This window comes from Lissotriton vulgaris, chromosome 2_1, assembly GCF_964263255.1.
Source record: "Lissotriton vulgaris chromosome 2_1, aLisVul1.2, whole genome shotgun sequence".
NCBI lineage: Eukaryota > Metazoa > Chordata > Amphibia > Caudata > Salamandridae > Lissotriton > Lissotriton vulgaris.
Window position 1 is genome coordinate 609,264,754 of NC_141687.1, and position 13,611 is coordinate 609,278,364.

A 13,611-nucleotide genomic window follows, 5' to 3' on the forward strand; every position below is an offset into this window, starting at 1 on the left:
GAGTAACTTTGCTCCAGTGCAAATTAGAAATAGGGTCACAAGCCCTCACATCAAAGCCTGGCAGATCTTGCCTGGGGCTGCATTGGGCAGCTCGTCTAACACCGCCCCTCGATACCTTCCTCTTCTAGGCAGCCTTTCCTTAATGAACAAATACCTCTAATAGCACTCCCCAGCACTCTCCAGCAATCAGTGTGCTCCTTCATTCAAAGTAGTTCAAGCCGAGTTCCAAATTTAATAGATTTCTGTTTCTGAACTCAGCTATCTTTCTTGGCCTCCACTGGTGTGAGACCTGGTGTGGGACCCTGGTCAATGAAAAATCTGTGCCCAATGGCTGGGGGCTTTTGCCCTAAACTTATACAAAGTTTGCATACACACCATGTATTCCACAGGTTCATCTCTGGGACCAGTTTCAGGCAGGTCCTAAACTTTGCTTATTTCCTTCCAACTAGTCAAGCCGCAATCTGCGTCCTCTGGTTTCACAGGCAGTGCTTAAATGATAAAAGAATGAGCGCTAGTGCCCAAAGCTCTGCGCCAGTGGTATTATTAAAAACTGACGCACCAAATGACGAGGCTGCATAGCCTTAAATTAATCTTGGGCTTCTTTAACCCACTACCAGTCACTGGTGCCCTTTATCTCACTTTGCTGGTCTCTGCTTTCTCCATTTGCGCTGGTTTTTCCATCTTTGTCATCATCCTTCTTTCCTGATAGGGTGTTTTTAGCTGTCTTGCTCTCAGTCAATATCTATGAGGAAAACAAAATGTTGCTCCCCAAAATTAGTGCAGCTGGGCCCCACTTTCAACCATTTGCCAAAATTAAGCACTGGTCACAGGAAGGAGACATGCAGTTGGGAATTCTCTGTCAAAGACCCAAAACAAAGAGGGATAGCCTTCTTACTCAGCTTTCTCTCAACCTGGTTGGGTGTGATACCACTCACGAAGAATGGAGCAGGAAGGGAGCAAGGGCTACTCTGTAATACTTGCTGCTCAGCACGTGGGATTGTGGAGTGCAATGTTGGTGCATGGTGATGCATGGAATGTGGGACATCTGAGAGAGTCAGCTGGAGTATGGGCTGAGGAGCAGGAAGGCTGCTCCTGGTGGGGCTCTTCTTTGTAAACGACTTAATAAACCATCTTACCTAATCTACACCTGCACTAATGGACTTACTTTGATTACAACATACCCCTGTACTTCAAGTGGGCCCTCCACACCCGAAAGAATGGTCCACATCAAAGGACCTCAGAATGCCTTGACAGAGCCCTGTAATTCACATTGCTATCTGGCAGGCTCCCTCCAACCTCCGTTGTATCTACCTCTCATTCACCATAGATCGGACATGGAATCCTATGTTGCAGCAGTCATACAGCACATAGACTCCAACCTCCTCACACTATATACATTTAGTGTAAACATACATGTGACATCCATGTCCCAAATGGATGGAGAAAAGGGCCACGCTGTTTGGGATTAGCAACCAGTTTAAAACAGTGGGGTCTAGTAGGCAAATCTCCCTATGCAGAGAACATGTAAAAAGGCAATCCATGCAATTATAATAACTTGCTGCCACCAATGTCAGTCCTCCACTGCCCTGCGAGCTGACAGTAGCCATGCTCAGCAATGAGGGGTGCACATGGTGTGGGCTTGAAGAAGACAGAGGCTAGATATAGATTGCTTTCCATGTCACAAGGGATCCTTAGTGCGCATGCGTGATGGCCACACGCCTAAGGTCATAAATAACCAGAGCCTCACTATGTGGGAAACTAAGGGCAAGAGGGCAGACTCTCTCAAGCTGTGTGGGAGACCTTTTCCATGGAAGCATATATATAGATATATGGTAGCTTGGTGGCTACTAATTGAGCGTGGGAGCAAAGGAGAGATCAGTGTTGAAGAACTCCAGAAAACCATAAATCTGGATTACCTGAACAGGAGCTGGCAAGGTATCCCATCTCCCCATGGTAGCAAGGATGCAGTATTCAGGTTATGGCTCAGAATCAAGAATTACATCTTGCACTTCTTTAGACAGAAGTAATTGAATCCATCCTTTTATGGGTCTTAATTGGCAGGGTTGGCGCTGTAGCTAGGCACATCACTCCGTTCCATCAGTAGTTAGGTAATTTCAGCGTGCAGCTAATGCCCCTATTTCTCAAGAGCTGCGTGAGAGAGAGCATATGCAGATCGATAAGCACTGATGAACATGCCGATCCATGGAGTATTTTACACTTATCACTGATTAGGTGGGACCTAAAAGCGGCTTATTTAATTGTGTGTGATCTTGTAAAACGTATTTCGGGCGCTTCCAAGCCTTACCCAAGATATTAAACTAGCTTTCTCTCAATGGACAGAATTATGTCGCCCATGGTATCCTTGGAAGCCAACATGTCTAGTAGTATTAATGCTGCAGACCCTGAGTTCTAGAACCTTTCCTCTAATATCCATAATGGTTGTATCAAAAGATCTCGAATGTATCCATCTCGATGTGCTCTGGTAACTGCTGACTTAAGTCAGCTTCAATCACTATAACCACAAACTGACCTGTAGAAATCCATTGAAAGTTTCAGGATTGGGAAGGCCCATCTCAGATGTTTGTCAGAAGGGGAGTACTACACCGTTCTCCAGCATTGTACAGTACGAGTCATCTGTATCGAGTCCTTGATGATGGAGGCAATGTCTTTATCCCCGGCTTCTATGAACCTCTCAGTCAGCGCACCATTTGTAATATTATTGGTCACGTCCTCCAGATGCCTATTCTGTATGATGACTACTCAAGTTTTCAATGTAATCGGTTTACTATGTGATTGTATGCTAATACGGACCAATCTGATGCTAATAAAGAGATTTAAAAAAAAAAAGAAAAAAAAACAGAGCCTGGAGGATTAGGATTTCTTTTTCACTTTACCACATAATGCTCTTGTACAAATGTAAATGGTGTGAATCTATGAGGGCACTGTGCAATGGTGCAGGTTAAAAACCGATCATGTAGATTAATGTCTACCTTCAAGCACGCCCGGATATCTCAAATTTTGGAAGTCAAAGGTACCAAAGAAACGCTGACGCTGGAAAAGCAAAACGTAACAAAGCAGCACGCACATAAGCTGATGACGCTGGCTCGAGTAAACAAACAACGCTGCAAATTGAGAGAATGCTTCGGTTGCTAGAGAACAATGACGCTTAAAGAACAAAGCGTAACAAAGCAACTCGCGCTCAGTAAACTCGCGCTGGCTCGAGCAGATGAAAGGTGGTTAAGAAGGATATGAACGCCTTTGAATAAAAAATAAAAAGTAACAGACCTGACATGCTTGTGGGTCCTTATACAGTAAATACATGAGTTCAATCCAGGAAATGGCCTTAGATTTACTAAAACCAGGTAGCAGGTGTCCGATCTGCAACAAAGTAACAGGTATCTGAAGTAGCCGATGTCTGTTGAAACAGGTATCTGTTGGTGGGAAGGGAGAAATGTAACAATTTCTCTACCCAACTCCTGCTACCAATTAGGTACCAAAGAAGGAAGCTGAGGAGACGATCCGTGAAGAATAGCTTTTTTATTTCTTTGTAAAAGGAGAAGGTTAAGATACGAAAGTATCAGGACCCACAGCATAGGCGCCCATACAGGTCGGAGCTCAAGGAAGGAAGGAATCCGAGGATGGATTCTAGAATGGAGAGTGAGGCAAGAGTAAGGGAAAGAGAGAAAGGGCAAGAAAGGAAGAAGTGTGGAAATAGAGAGAGATAAGAACGTTACATCAAATAATCAGCCAGATCGTTGCAGAATGTTTGGGAAGGCTGTGACCCTTAATCCAGCTCTCTCGTTAATGTTGTCAGTTTCATGTCAATTTTAAGCAATTCGCTACAGGAGCTAGTGGCTAAAGTTGCCCATTTCTGTAGTAATTTTGATTGGCGATTTACAGTTATTGTATGTAATGCTGCCTGTACACTCAGTACCTTTGGCTTTGTTTTCTACTCTTATCCCCTTCCTGCGTAGCTATTACTTTTCTCTCCTCCCCCGTTTCCCCTTCCACTTCTAGCCCTTCCTTTCCCCTTTCTAGATAGCCTACCTCTCCCTCAGCCTCATCCTGTCCTCCTCTCCTAATATCTTCCATCTTCCTCTACCTCTTTTCCTTCCAGCTCACTTATGAATCTCCTTTACTTTTCTTCTATCTGCCCCTTTCAAAACACCACAGCAAAATAAACTATATAGGTCCAGATGCATCAAGCTAAAAACCGCTCGCAAAGGGTCAGATTCTCAGAATCTGCCCCTTTGCGACCGGTATTTTTGCATTTGGGATGCATCATCCCAAATGCAAACATCGCAATTTAAGAAATCGCAAAATTGCGATTACATAAATTGCTATTGCATTTAAGGAATCTCAAATTGAGATTCCTTAAATGCAATGCATAAACTTAAAAAAATTAGCGATTTTGCTAATAGGGGGAGCAAATTACCATGAAGTTGAACTTCATGGTAATTTGCAAAAACTTAGATAAATGCACTAAAGTGCATTTTTCACAGTTCCATTTTACACACAAACATGCCCTTACGGCATGTGTGTGTGCAAGATGTACCCATATGCAGATATCAGGGGTGCAACAGGGTGTCCTTTTGACACCCTGGCGCCCTTGAAATTTCAATCTCAATTTGCAATTCTCTAATTTGAGAATCGCAAATTGAGATTGTCTTCCAATTCATTCATATGGGCCTCTAGGCCCATAAGAATGAATGGGGAGGTATTCCTTAATTGCGATTCGCAATTTTCGAGTCGCAATTAAGGAATTTTAAGAAATCGCTATTTTTTAAGCGAGTTCTTCATGCATTGCATTTTGCTATTCCTTATTAGCGAATCCTTATTTTTCACTAATAAGGAATCGCAAAATGGATGTTTGATGAATCTATGTGATAATGGCATAACCCCATGGAACAACGTTAATGCAAGCAAGAGGAAATACATCGATGACATATAAGCCAACACCACGCCAAACATCCAAGGATGAATGGCGAGCACCTGCAGGAAACAGAAGAACAAGTATGGCTCCTCATCGGCAGATCCAAACCAAGGCTTCACCAATGTACAAACCTCACCCATAGTCTAGTATTTGTCCAAATCATCCCCCTGCAATGAGCAGCAGTACCCCTTCGCCTCCTTCTTCCCTCCTTAGCCACCACCTTTCATCTTCCCATAATCCTGTAAGGTGAACTTGCGGCTAGATGTGGTTGTAATACCTTAATGCATATTTAAATAAAAATAACAGTGAAAGTGGAGTTATGGTGGTGAATTAACATTAAAAACACTAAAATACGCTGGTTATGGTAAAGACCTCAGTCCACAACTCACACTACAGACATGCAAAGCATAACTTGCACACCAAATGCAATGCTCATGACCTCACCATTCAAATCACAGATGAAGATACAAATGTCATAAATAAGTTTAATAACGCGATTATATCTCGATTACTCTTAACACCATGAATGATTGTAGCTTTAGTTATTGATTTGAGTATGCATTATTATGTAATTATGCTGTATTCTTCAATGTTATTACTTATTGGTGTAAAGATTGTGAGATCATAAGCATTGCATTTGCGGTTTGATGTTTGTTTTACTAGTTACGGAGTGCAGTGAATATATATTTGTTCATGATTCACAATTCCTGAAACCAAGGAGATCCCAGGAGGCACAAGTCCATCACAAGAATCGCGAATCCTGCAATGAAATTACTTTTAACATTCATGTTGGGTGGGCCACCTTGGTTTTCCCAACTGGGCCTTGGGCTAGAGCTGGGTCACCGTGCCCCATTATGCCCTTTTTTATTCTTATTTTTCTGAAGACAATGCTGTTGAATAATGGCACCTGAAGCAGAAATTTATCGGGACAGTCAGCCTATCACGGCGCGGCAGGATTGCAAATCCACAGACTGCAATGGACAACAGAAAAAAATGCTACCTTGCTTAATAGCGTGCCTTTAATTTTTTTAATTGAACTTGCGAATCGACTAAGGATGTATGAAATAATGGTTGAGGTATCTCTATCTTTTACCCTTTCAAACCCACTGCCAAAAACATTAAAGTACTAATTTGTCGAGAAGTGCTGAACAGAACTTCCACTCAAAAAAAGCAAAGGCGCTTCCTTGAGTAAAGCTCTATTTTTATGTTATGTTTGGTGTAGCTGTTTTTTCTATATTGGACCACTAAGAATCTCTGAGAGTTAAAATGCGAAATGCCCTTTTTTGTGGCCTTGCTTGATGGATCTGAATGAAACATGCCATGAAAAACCCGAACTGGATGAACCTTTTTTTTACTGAAAAGTTTTGGGAAGATTCATTCAAAAGCATTAAAGGTATTAAGAAAACAAAAAATGCCTTTTCAATGCGAAGTCAAACCTAACCAGAACTACAAAGGCACACACACACACACTATTCCCTAGGAAGGGTGTTAATACTGGTTAATACATTTGCAGTGATTTCTCCATGAAAACTAAAATATGATTACCTTCGCTGTGTGTCCCTAGTCATCCTTAATTCCCGACCTATTATTTTGTGATATTCATGTTTTCATAAGTGTGTCAATGGTGCTATGATGGCTTGGAAACAAATCTGAGGCAACACCACTGAGCACTGTCAAATGGTGTCTGTGTGGTTGCATGATGTTTGGTGTATTGGTATATAAAGGTGGTGGTGCAGCGGTATATGAGTATGTACATTGGTCTGTATTTGCATGCATGATGCTAGTTGTGTTGGTGTATAATTGTGGCTGTGTGGGTACGAGAGGGTGGCTGTGTTACTTCTAATAAACTTAATACGCTTGCAATGTGAAGTGTTTGAACCAACTGTATGTTTTATTTCTAAGTATGTTGGAGTACATTGTTGGTTGTGTGGAGGTATGATGTTAAGCAAGTTAGCAGATGATGTGAAGCTATCATGGTGGGTGTGTTTGTGTATGATGGTGGCTCTGATGTGTTTGATGATCCTTGTGTTGGTTTCTGTGTTGCTATATGATGGTTTTTGTGCTTCCGCGTCCCTGCTGTCACTCTATGTCCCCTGCATCATGTCATATGTCCTCCACTACCCTGAAGTCTCTATATGTACCCCAGCTCTTCTAACTCCATGGTCCTGTGTACTAGTCTGTGCCCGTCTGCTACCCTACAGTGCCTTTGTGTGCTCCAGCACTTTCCTTGCAGGCCCTTTTTGTGCCTCTTTACCTCCCCTGTTAATACTCTGTGTGTTTCTTGACTCCCTTACATCCCTTGTTTTAGGTTACTGCTCCAAAAAGTCCCCATGCGTGTCCCTGTATCCCTGCAGTCCTGTATGTCATCCTGCCCCAGCACAGCTGGCCCTCTGTGTGCATCTCTATCCCCAGTAACACTGCTTTGTCCTGATGCTCCCTGTGAACCCCTGGATCTTCCCCAGCCCTTGTATCAATCACCCGGCCACTTCTCTACATGGTATTAGCCCCTTGCAGCTCCTGTCTGCCTCTGCCCGTGCATGACTTTATGTGCCACCATGAAGCATTTTGTCCACCCTTGCCAAAAGGCAATTATGTGGGGGTACCCAAATAACGCTCAAATCCTCCGTACATGTACAATATTTATAAAAAGGAGTTTTCTGTAGGGATCAATTAATGTACTTTACTCCACAATTAGCGCTAACCAGTCACTAGTCACAATACACATTTATGTATACGTCATAGTCAATTGGCATCTCTTTACACTATTGACTTTGTATTCCTACTGGTCACTTGGGTCATCACTAAGATACCATTTACATTTCATCGCTCAATTTATTTGCCATTCACAAAAGTACATATATATAATCTGAAACATATTAAGCATCCTTTGCATTGCACTATTTTCTGAGAGTGTAGCGGCATGAATTCCATACAGGGTCCAAGGTACCCCCTGTGAGTGAATCCACATGTTTGTTCCACAAAAACTAACACTGCTTTAATGTTTTATTCCTTAATGTGATGAAGTCACGTTGTTCTCTTTACTGGATGGAAACTGTCAAAGATGGAGCATTGACGCGTTTCGGCCTTATCCTTCGGGCGTCCTCAATAAAAAAAATAGAAGGAAATGCATACTTTAAGCACCTTGTAGCCAGCCATTGCACCATATTTGCATTATCCCCGGAAGATTTACCTACTCTGTGCCATTAGGACGTCATTGTTATTGATGCAGCATGCGACACAATGTTCATACTAAGTACTCAGCTGGATGCAGACGTTCAACTACTTCCGTAGAAACGGGCTGTGTAACTTCATCTTGCATGGCACTTCTTATGCTGATGTTAGATCTGCTCAGAAAAACGTGCAATGCTTTCCTCAACTAGTAGACTTTGTGACTCACCAAAACATTTTTGCATCGTTTGACCAATCTGTACTAAATCTGGCATGCTCTTATAATGTCCCACAAAATATCCCACCTACTCGCTTGTACATTGCTCAAAGGCTGCCAAAGCTACTAAGGACCTAAAAATCAGATTTCCTATGTATATATACATATCGAAAATCTATGGGAAATATATAAACAGATATATGGATGGATGGACAGATGGATGGATGGATGGATAATGTCATAATAAATGTTCTTGCACTTCTCAAACTGCAGGCCTTCAATCAGCAAGTTAGCTACATTGATCTCATAGACACTGACACAAACACAGTTCACCACACAGAAATGATCAGAAGGCAGCTCCCAGAAATGCACCCACAATACAGCTACTCACGAAAGACATCTTTCCTTTATCCACTCACTAACAATAAGCAGCATTCCATCCCCACACAGTCTTTCTCCAACACTCCCTTCGTATTTAGTATCCATATCTTCATTGAGCTGCTCACTGTCATACCTTACGACAACACAGCCAATAGCAATGTCACAACACTGTAACAACCTGGGAGACACCGGTGCATATTTACACCAGATTGGAGAAGCGTGGCGTTTAAGCAAACATTGCTAACGCCACGCTGAAAATGTAGGGATGCGCCGTATCCACAAGAATATGCTGCACCACTGCATTTCCCCTAGCACTAGCACTGAGTTCAGCTGCCTAGCGCCAACGCAGGCACCCTTGCGCTGAAGTGCAAGGGTGCCTGCGTGGGGGGAAATTATTGTTAATGTGCAGAAAGGTCTCCCTTCCTGCACATAAACAATCATTCATGGTGTTTTGAAACATCTATGTGTGCTGCCTAACTTCTATGTTTGCTGCTTAAGACCCTGGTTTTCCGTGGTCTTAATTTTGGCACTGCCTCATATTTACGCCATCCTTGTAAATAGGGTGAGGTAATAGAAATTTTCAGGTAACCAATGTGTCCCCCACTCGCACCCTATCCATGCACCCATGTTCCTTGTATGTCGTGTAACTTCTTTTCTGTTCACGCTAGAGAGACACAAATACATTTGCGTCCAACGTTAACATGTCAGCTATCCAGCCATGCATAAATATCCCGCTAATTAGGCTTCTAGGCCTATGGTGCCAACGTCTTTACATGGTGCACTTTCACGTTTTCCTCCAGTCGAGTTAGGCCCTTAAACGAGGCTCCGAGTTCATTCTCCCTCTGAATGCTGCCGTTTAGGTATGCATCCCTGACCTCTGCCTTACTTCCTGCCTCAGACGAGCGGTGCCCGGCTCGGCCTGGTTCGCTTGCCAAGATGATGTTTTACCTACAAGTTATCTGTTCAGCCTCCTCGAAAACACATTCCAGTCTAGTGAAATAGGTAAACATTTTCCTGGCTGCAGAGCAAAGGGCCCTGCCTCCCTGCCTTCCTGTCTCCATGCAAGTAATTTACTGCTCCTGTTACCATGGTAGGCCCATGGCCCCCGCACTCTACATGAAGATCCGTATGCACGCACTAGCATTCAGTGTTGAATGGCCCCTGCCCGAGAGACCTTTTACTCCAGACACTACATCCTCAAAACATACGATATCAGATATGCTATTGGTACAGGTCGTTTTGACACCCCAGACATTAGTCTCCTCTACTTGTGCAAAAGTCAAAGCCCCCAGCTCTCCCCGGTTACACGTCATGCTCAGCTGCGCGCGCATATAGGTCATAAGTTTCTGCTGATTCTGCAACTTTCCCTATGCATCCACCCACTTATGACGTTTCATGTGACGATTCTCTGACATGTCCAGTGCACGCCCATGTGTACGCCTTCTTACACGCCTCCTGTTACGCACATGTGTTCTTATCACCTCTCTTTTCACCTGTTACGCCTACTGTATTCACTTCCATGTATACTGTTTTACTATATATAATGTGTGATGCTAATAAAATGTTGAATGTCCCTTCCTGAACCTGAGTGGTGATGGAACCCGATGTCCCATGCTTCGAAGCATTATATTAAAGCCCGTATGACTCAGATACCACGGACTCTGCCTCTCATTTGATTGAGCTATCCTTATGACTTATAATTATATGGCAAAAACGATAAGGTAATATACAATTTACCACATAATTTGGCGCCCGAATAGGAACCCCCCCCCCCCCTTCCCCACTTGCCGGCGATGTTTCGCAGGTTTTGACCCCTTCTACAGCCGCGACGGAACCGTGCACGCCTGCGGGTTTTCCTGCTATCTCCCTCGGGCCCACGGAGGAGACAAAGACTGCGGTCCGGCATCCAGACGAGGCGGTGAGGAATGCGGAGGATCCCGACCAGAGCCCCTAGTCGAGAGAGCAAGGTCCGAGGTATTCAGAGGCCCACCTGTTCCGAAGCGCATGCGGCGTAGTAGCAGTCCAGTCCAGTCCAGTCCAGTCCAGTTTCCGAGGCCTTCAGTTCTTGCTTTCCGGTGAGTACCGTTGTTGGGAACGCATCTAGACGGGTTCATTAATTTGTTCCAGGTCAAGACAGGTCTGGGTACACAGGCCTGGTCATGACGTGTTCACTTAGGTGACTACGGTCCGACGTGTCTCTTTATGGGACCGGTATTGTCTGTACTGTTTTAGCAGTGCATCTAGTAATTCAGTAATTCAGTGATTCAGTATTCTAGTGTTGCAACTCGAGATTTCAGTGCTTATGTGTTTTCTATGTATCAGGTAAAATGTTTTTATGTGGTTTTAATGTTGTGGTATGAATGACTGTTTTGCTATTCATTACTGTGTTTACTGTGTCCGCGTTTAAAGTAATCCGACCATGCCACTGTTTTTGAAGTTACGTCAGATAGGGACCAGGAAAGGGATACTCAAAGAAGCAGTTCCTGTCCCACCTAGGGACACTCCTGGACATTTTATGTACAATAAGCATGGCTTAGATGCCATACTGTATCTAGATTTATGGGCAGACTATACCAAGGGTCTGGAAGAAAAGTATAGATGGCCTGTCTCAGGGACATGGGATGCTGATTGCATCATGAGAGTAGAAGAAGCGTTATGGAAAAAGAAAGCCAGACAATCCCAGAAAAATGCCATAGAATTATGGCGTAAAGAAGGGCATAGAAGAACAGAAAAAGAACTCAGAAAAGCAGATAGAAGTAGAGAAGAATCTGAAAAAGCTAGGGAAAAAGAGTTACTAGAAGAAGGAGAACGAGTCAGAATTGAACAACAAGACAGACAGAGAAATGCACTTATTACAGGACTGTATCCAGTTCTTGCCGAGGGCCTGCCTAAGGCGACCCCGGAAGTACCCCGTAACTTGCCAACACCATTGGTTCCGACTAAACTCCGTCACAAACAGACCGCAGCGGACATTTTTCTTTCTTCCTATTTAGATGCCGTAGCTCCTGCATATACTAATGTTCACGTACCTCCAGCTAATAATGTACAGAAACCCTCCCATCTGTTCAAAACATACAGCAGCCTGCTCCATCCGTACAGTCTGTCCAAGACACGTCACCTGCACCCCCTCAAGACTCGGTTTCCCCACCCGTTGTTATTCTCCCTCCTGTCACTACTGTCCCTGTCCCAACCATTCCTGTCACTACTATTACTACTGTTCCTGCTACTGTTGGTCCTCATAATCCGTTCGGTATACCGGCAGCCCAGGGTTCGGCATTACCTGCACCTACTTTTCAGTTAATGACATCAGCAACAACATCACAACTAGGTGATGGTTACGCTTCCGCTTCAGGAGGCGCCGTAGGGGGTCATCTTCGCACCCCGCCACAGACAAAACGACTAACGTGTAGAGAGTTAGCTTTACAACGTACACCCAGGGCAGCGACATTCGCAGCCCTTAAAGAGTATGTTACAGACTGCAGATATGACCCAGTACCCGGCGAGGACGGGATGGTTCTATACTCATTACGTTTACGGCGAGTCGCAAACTATTTGGTTCTTTTACCAGAAATGGCTGACCATCTAGACAAAATATATCATTTTATAAGAACAGGAGAGAAACCAGAATGCATTCGCGAGGCCATGGCACATCAAAAAGTCGAGACACAAGGTATGATCTTACGGTTCCTGATAAATTGTCTAATACGGGAACGAGATCGGCCAGAGACAAGCAAAGAAGAAATGGATATGTTGGTATATTGGAGTAATAACATAACTGATGGTAAACATGATAGACAGAATAGCATAGAAGCCATGTACAGAAAGATTTGTAAAGTAATCGTAAAAATCCATGAACATGAGAAAGAAGCCAGGGGAGCCGAGAAAGAGAGTGATAATTCAGAGGAGGAGATAGATAGCACTGAAGAAGAAACGCCAGAAACGATGGCGTACGTAGGTAGAGTGAAACTTCCTAAACAGTATTCTTTTGATAGACCTTTTGACAGACACATTCGCCTAGAAAACAAGAAACGTTTCCTTTCTCCCATACCAGAACAATGTTCTCTTGAACATGTGTTTCAAAACACCGATAAAATACTGAAAGAAAGAATAGGTTACCATGAACTTAGTACAATGCGAGATCAGGAATTAGCACGATCAGCAGTCCAATGGGCTGGAAATGACAGCATATATAAAGATGATTCAGTAGCACAGACGTTTTTGACCCTTTTCCCAGACGAACAGCGACTTGCTGGTATGTCCATGATCCAGCATCTCATTTCACTATATGAGAGTCAGCATTCTGATCCAGGTCCCCTATATAATATTTTGGAAGAATTACTCCTAAATAGATGGAGAGGCCTAGGTACCGATTTAATTAATATCATTCTAGAACAACAACACAAATACAGAACTTTCTTGACTCCACACTTCGTTTCTGTCCCACCCCCAGTAAGACAACCATTCCATATGGATAGACAGAATCCCTTACGAGAAGTGCACCCCGTCCAGGCCGCAGGGGGTACGCTTCAGCGAGTATTCGTATACACACCCCTAAGCAAAATGGAACTATTAGAAATGAAGAAAATAGTGCCCTGTCATGATAAAGATCCAGCAGGTTTTCACCGTGAAATAAAAGACATGTTACTAATGGGAGATTATACATATTCCGACATTCTGAAAATGTTAAAAGTATTGTTACCGGCTGGTATCTACGAAAAACTGAAAGAGAAAGAATGGGAGGTGGGAGATAAAAAGATTAATTGGGCTGAATTAGAAGACGAGGAAAATACACGTACCCCAGGTTTAGGTCTTGGGGAAAAAGCTAAAGCATTACCAGGATTATTAGTACAGGTTTTGCCGAGGTTATTGACAATTAAAAAGGAAGACTGGGATGCAATCTCAGCCTGCAAAC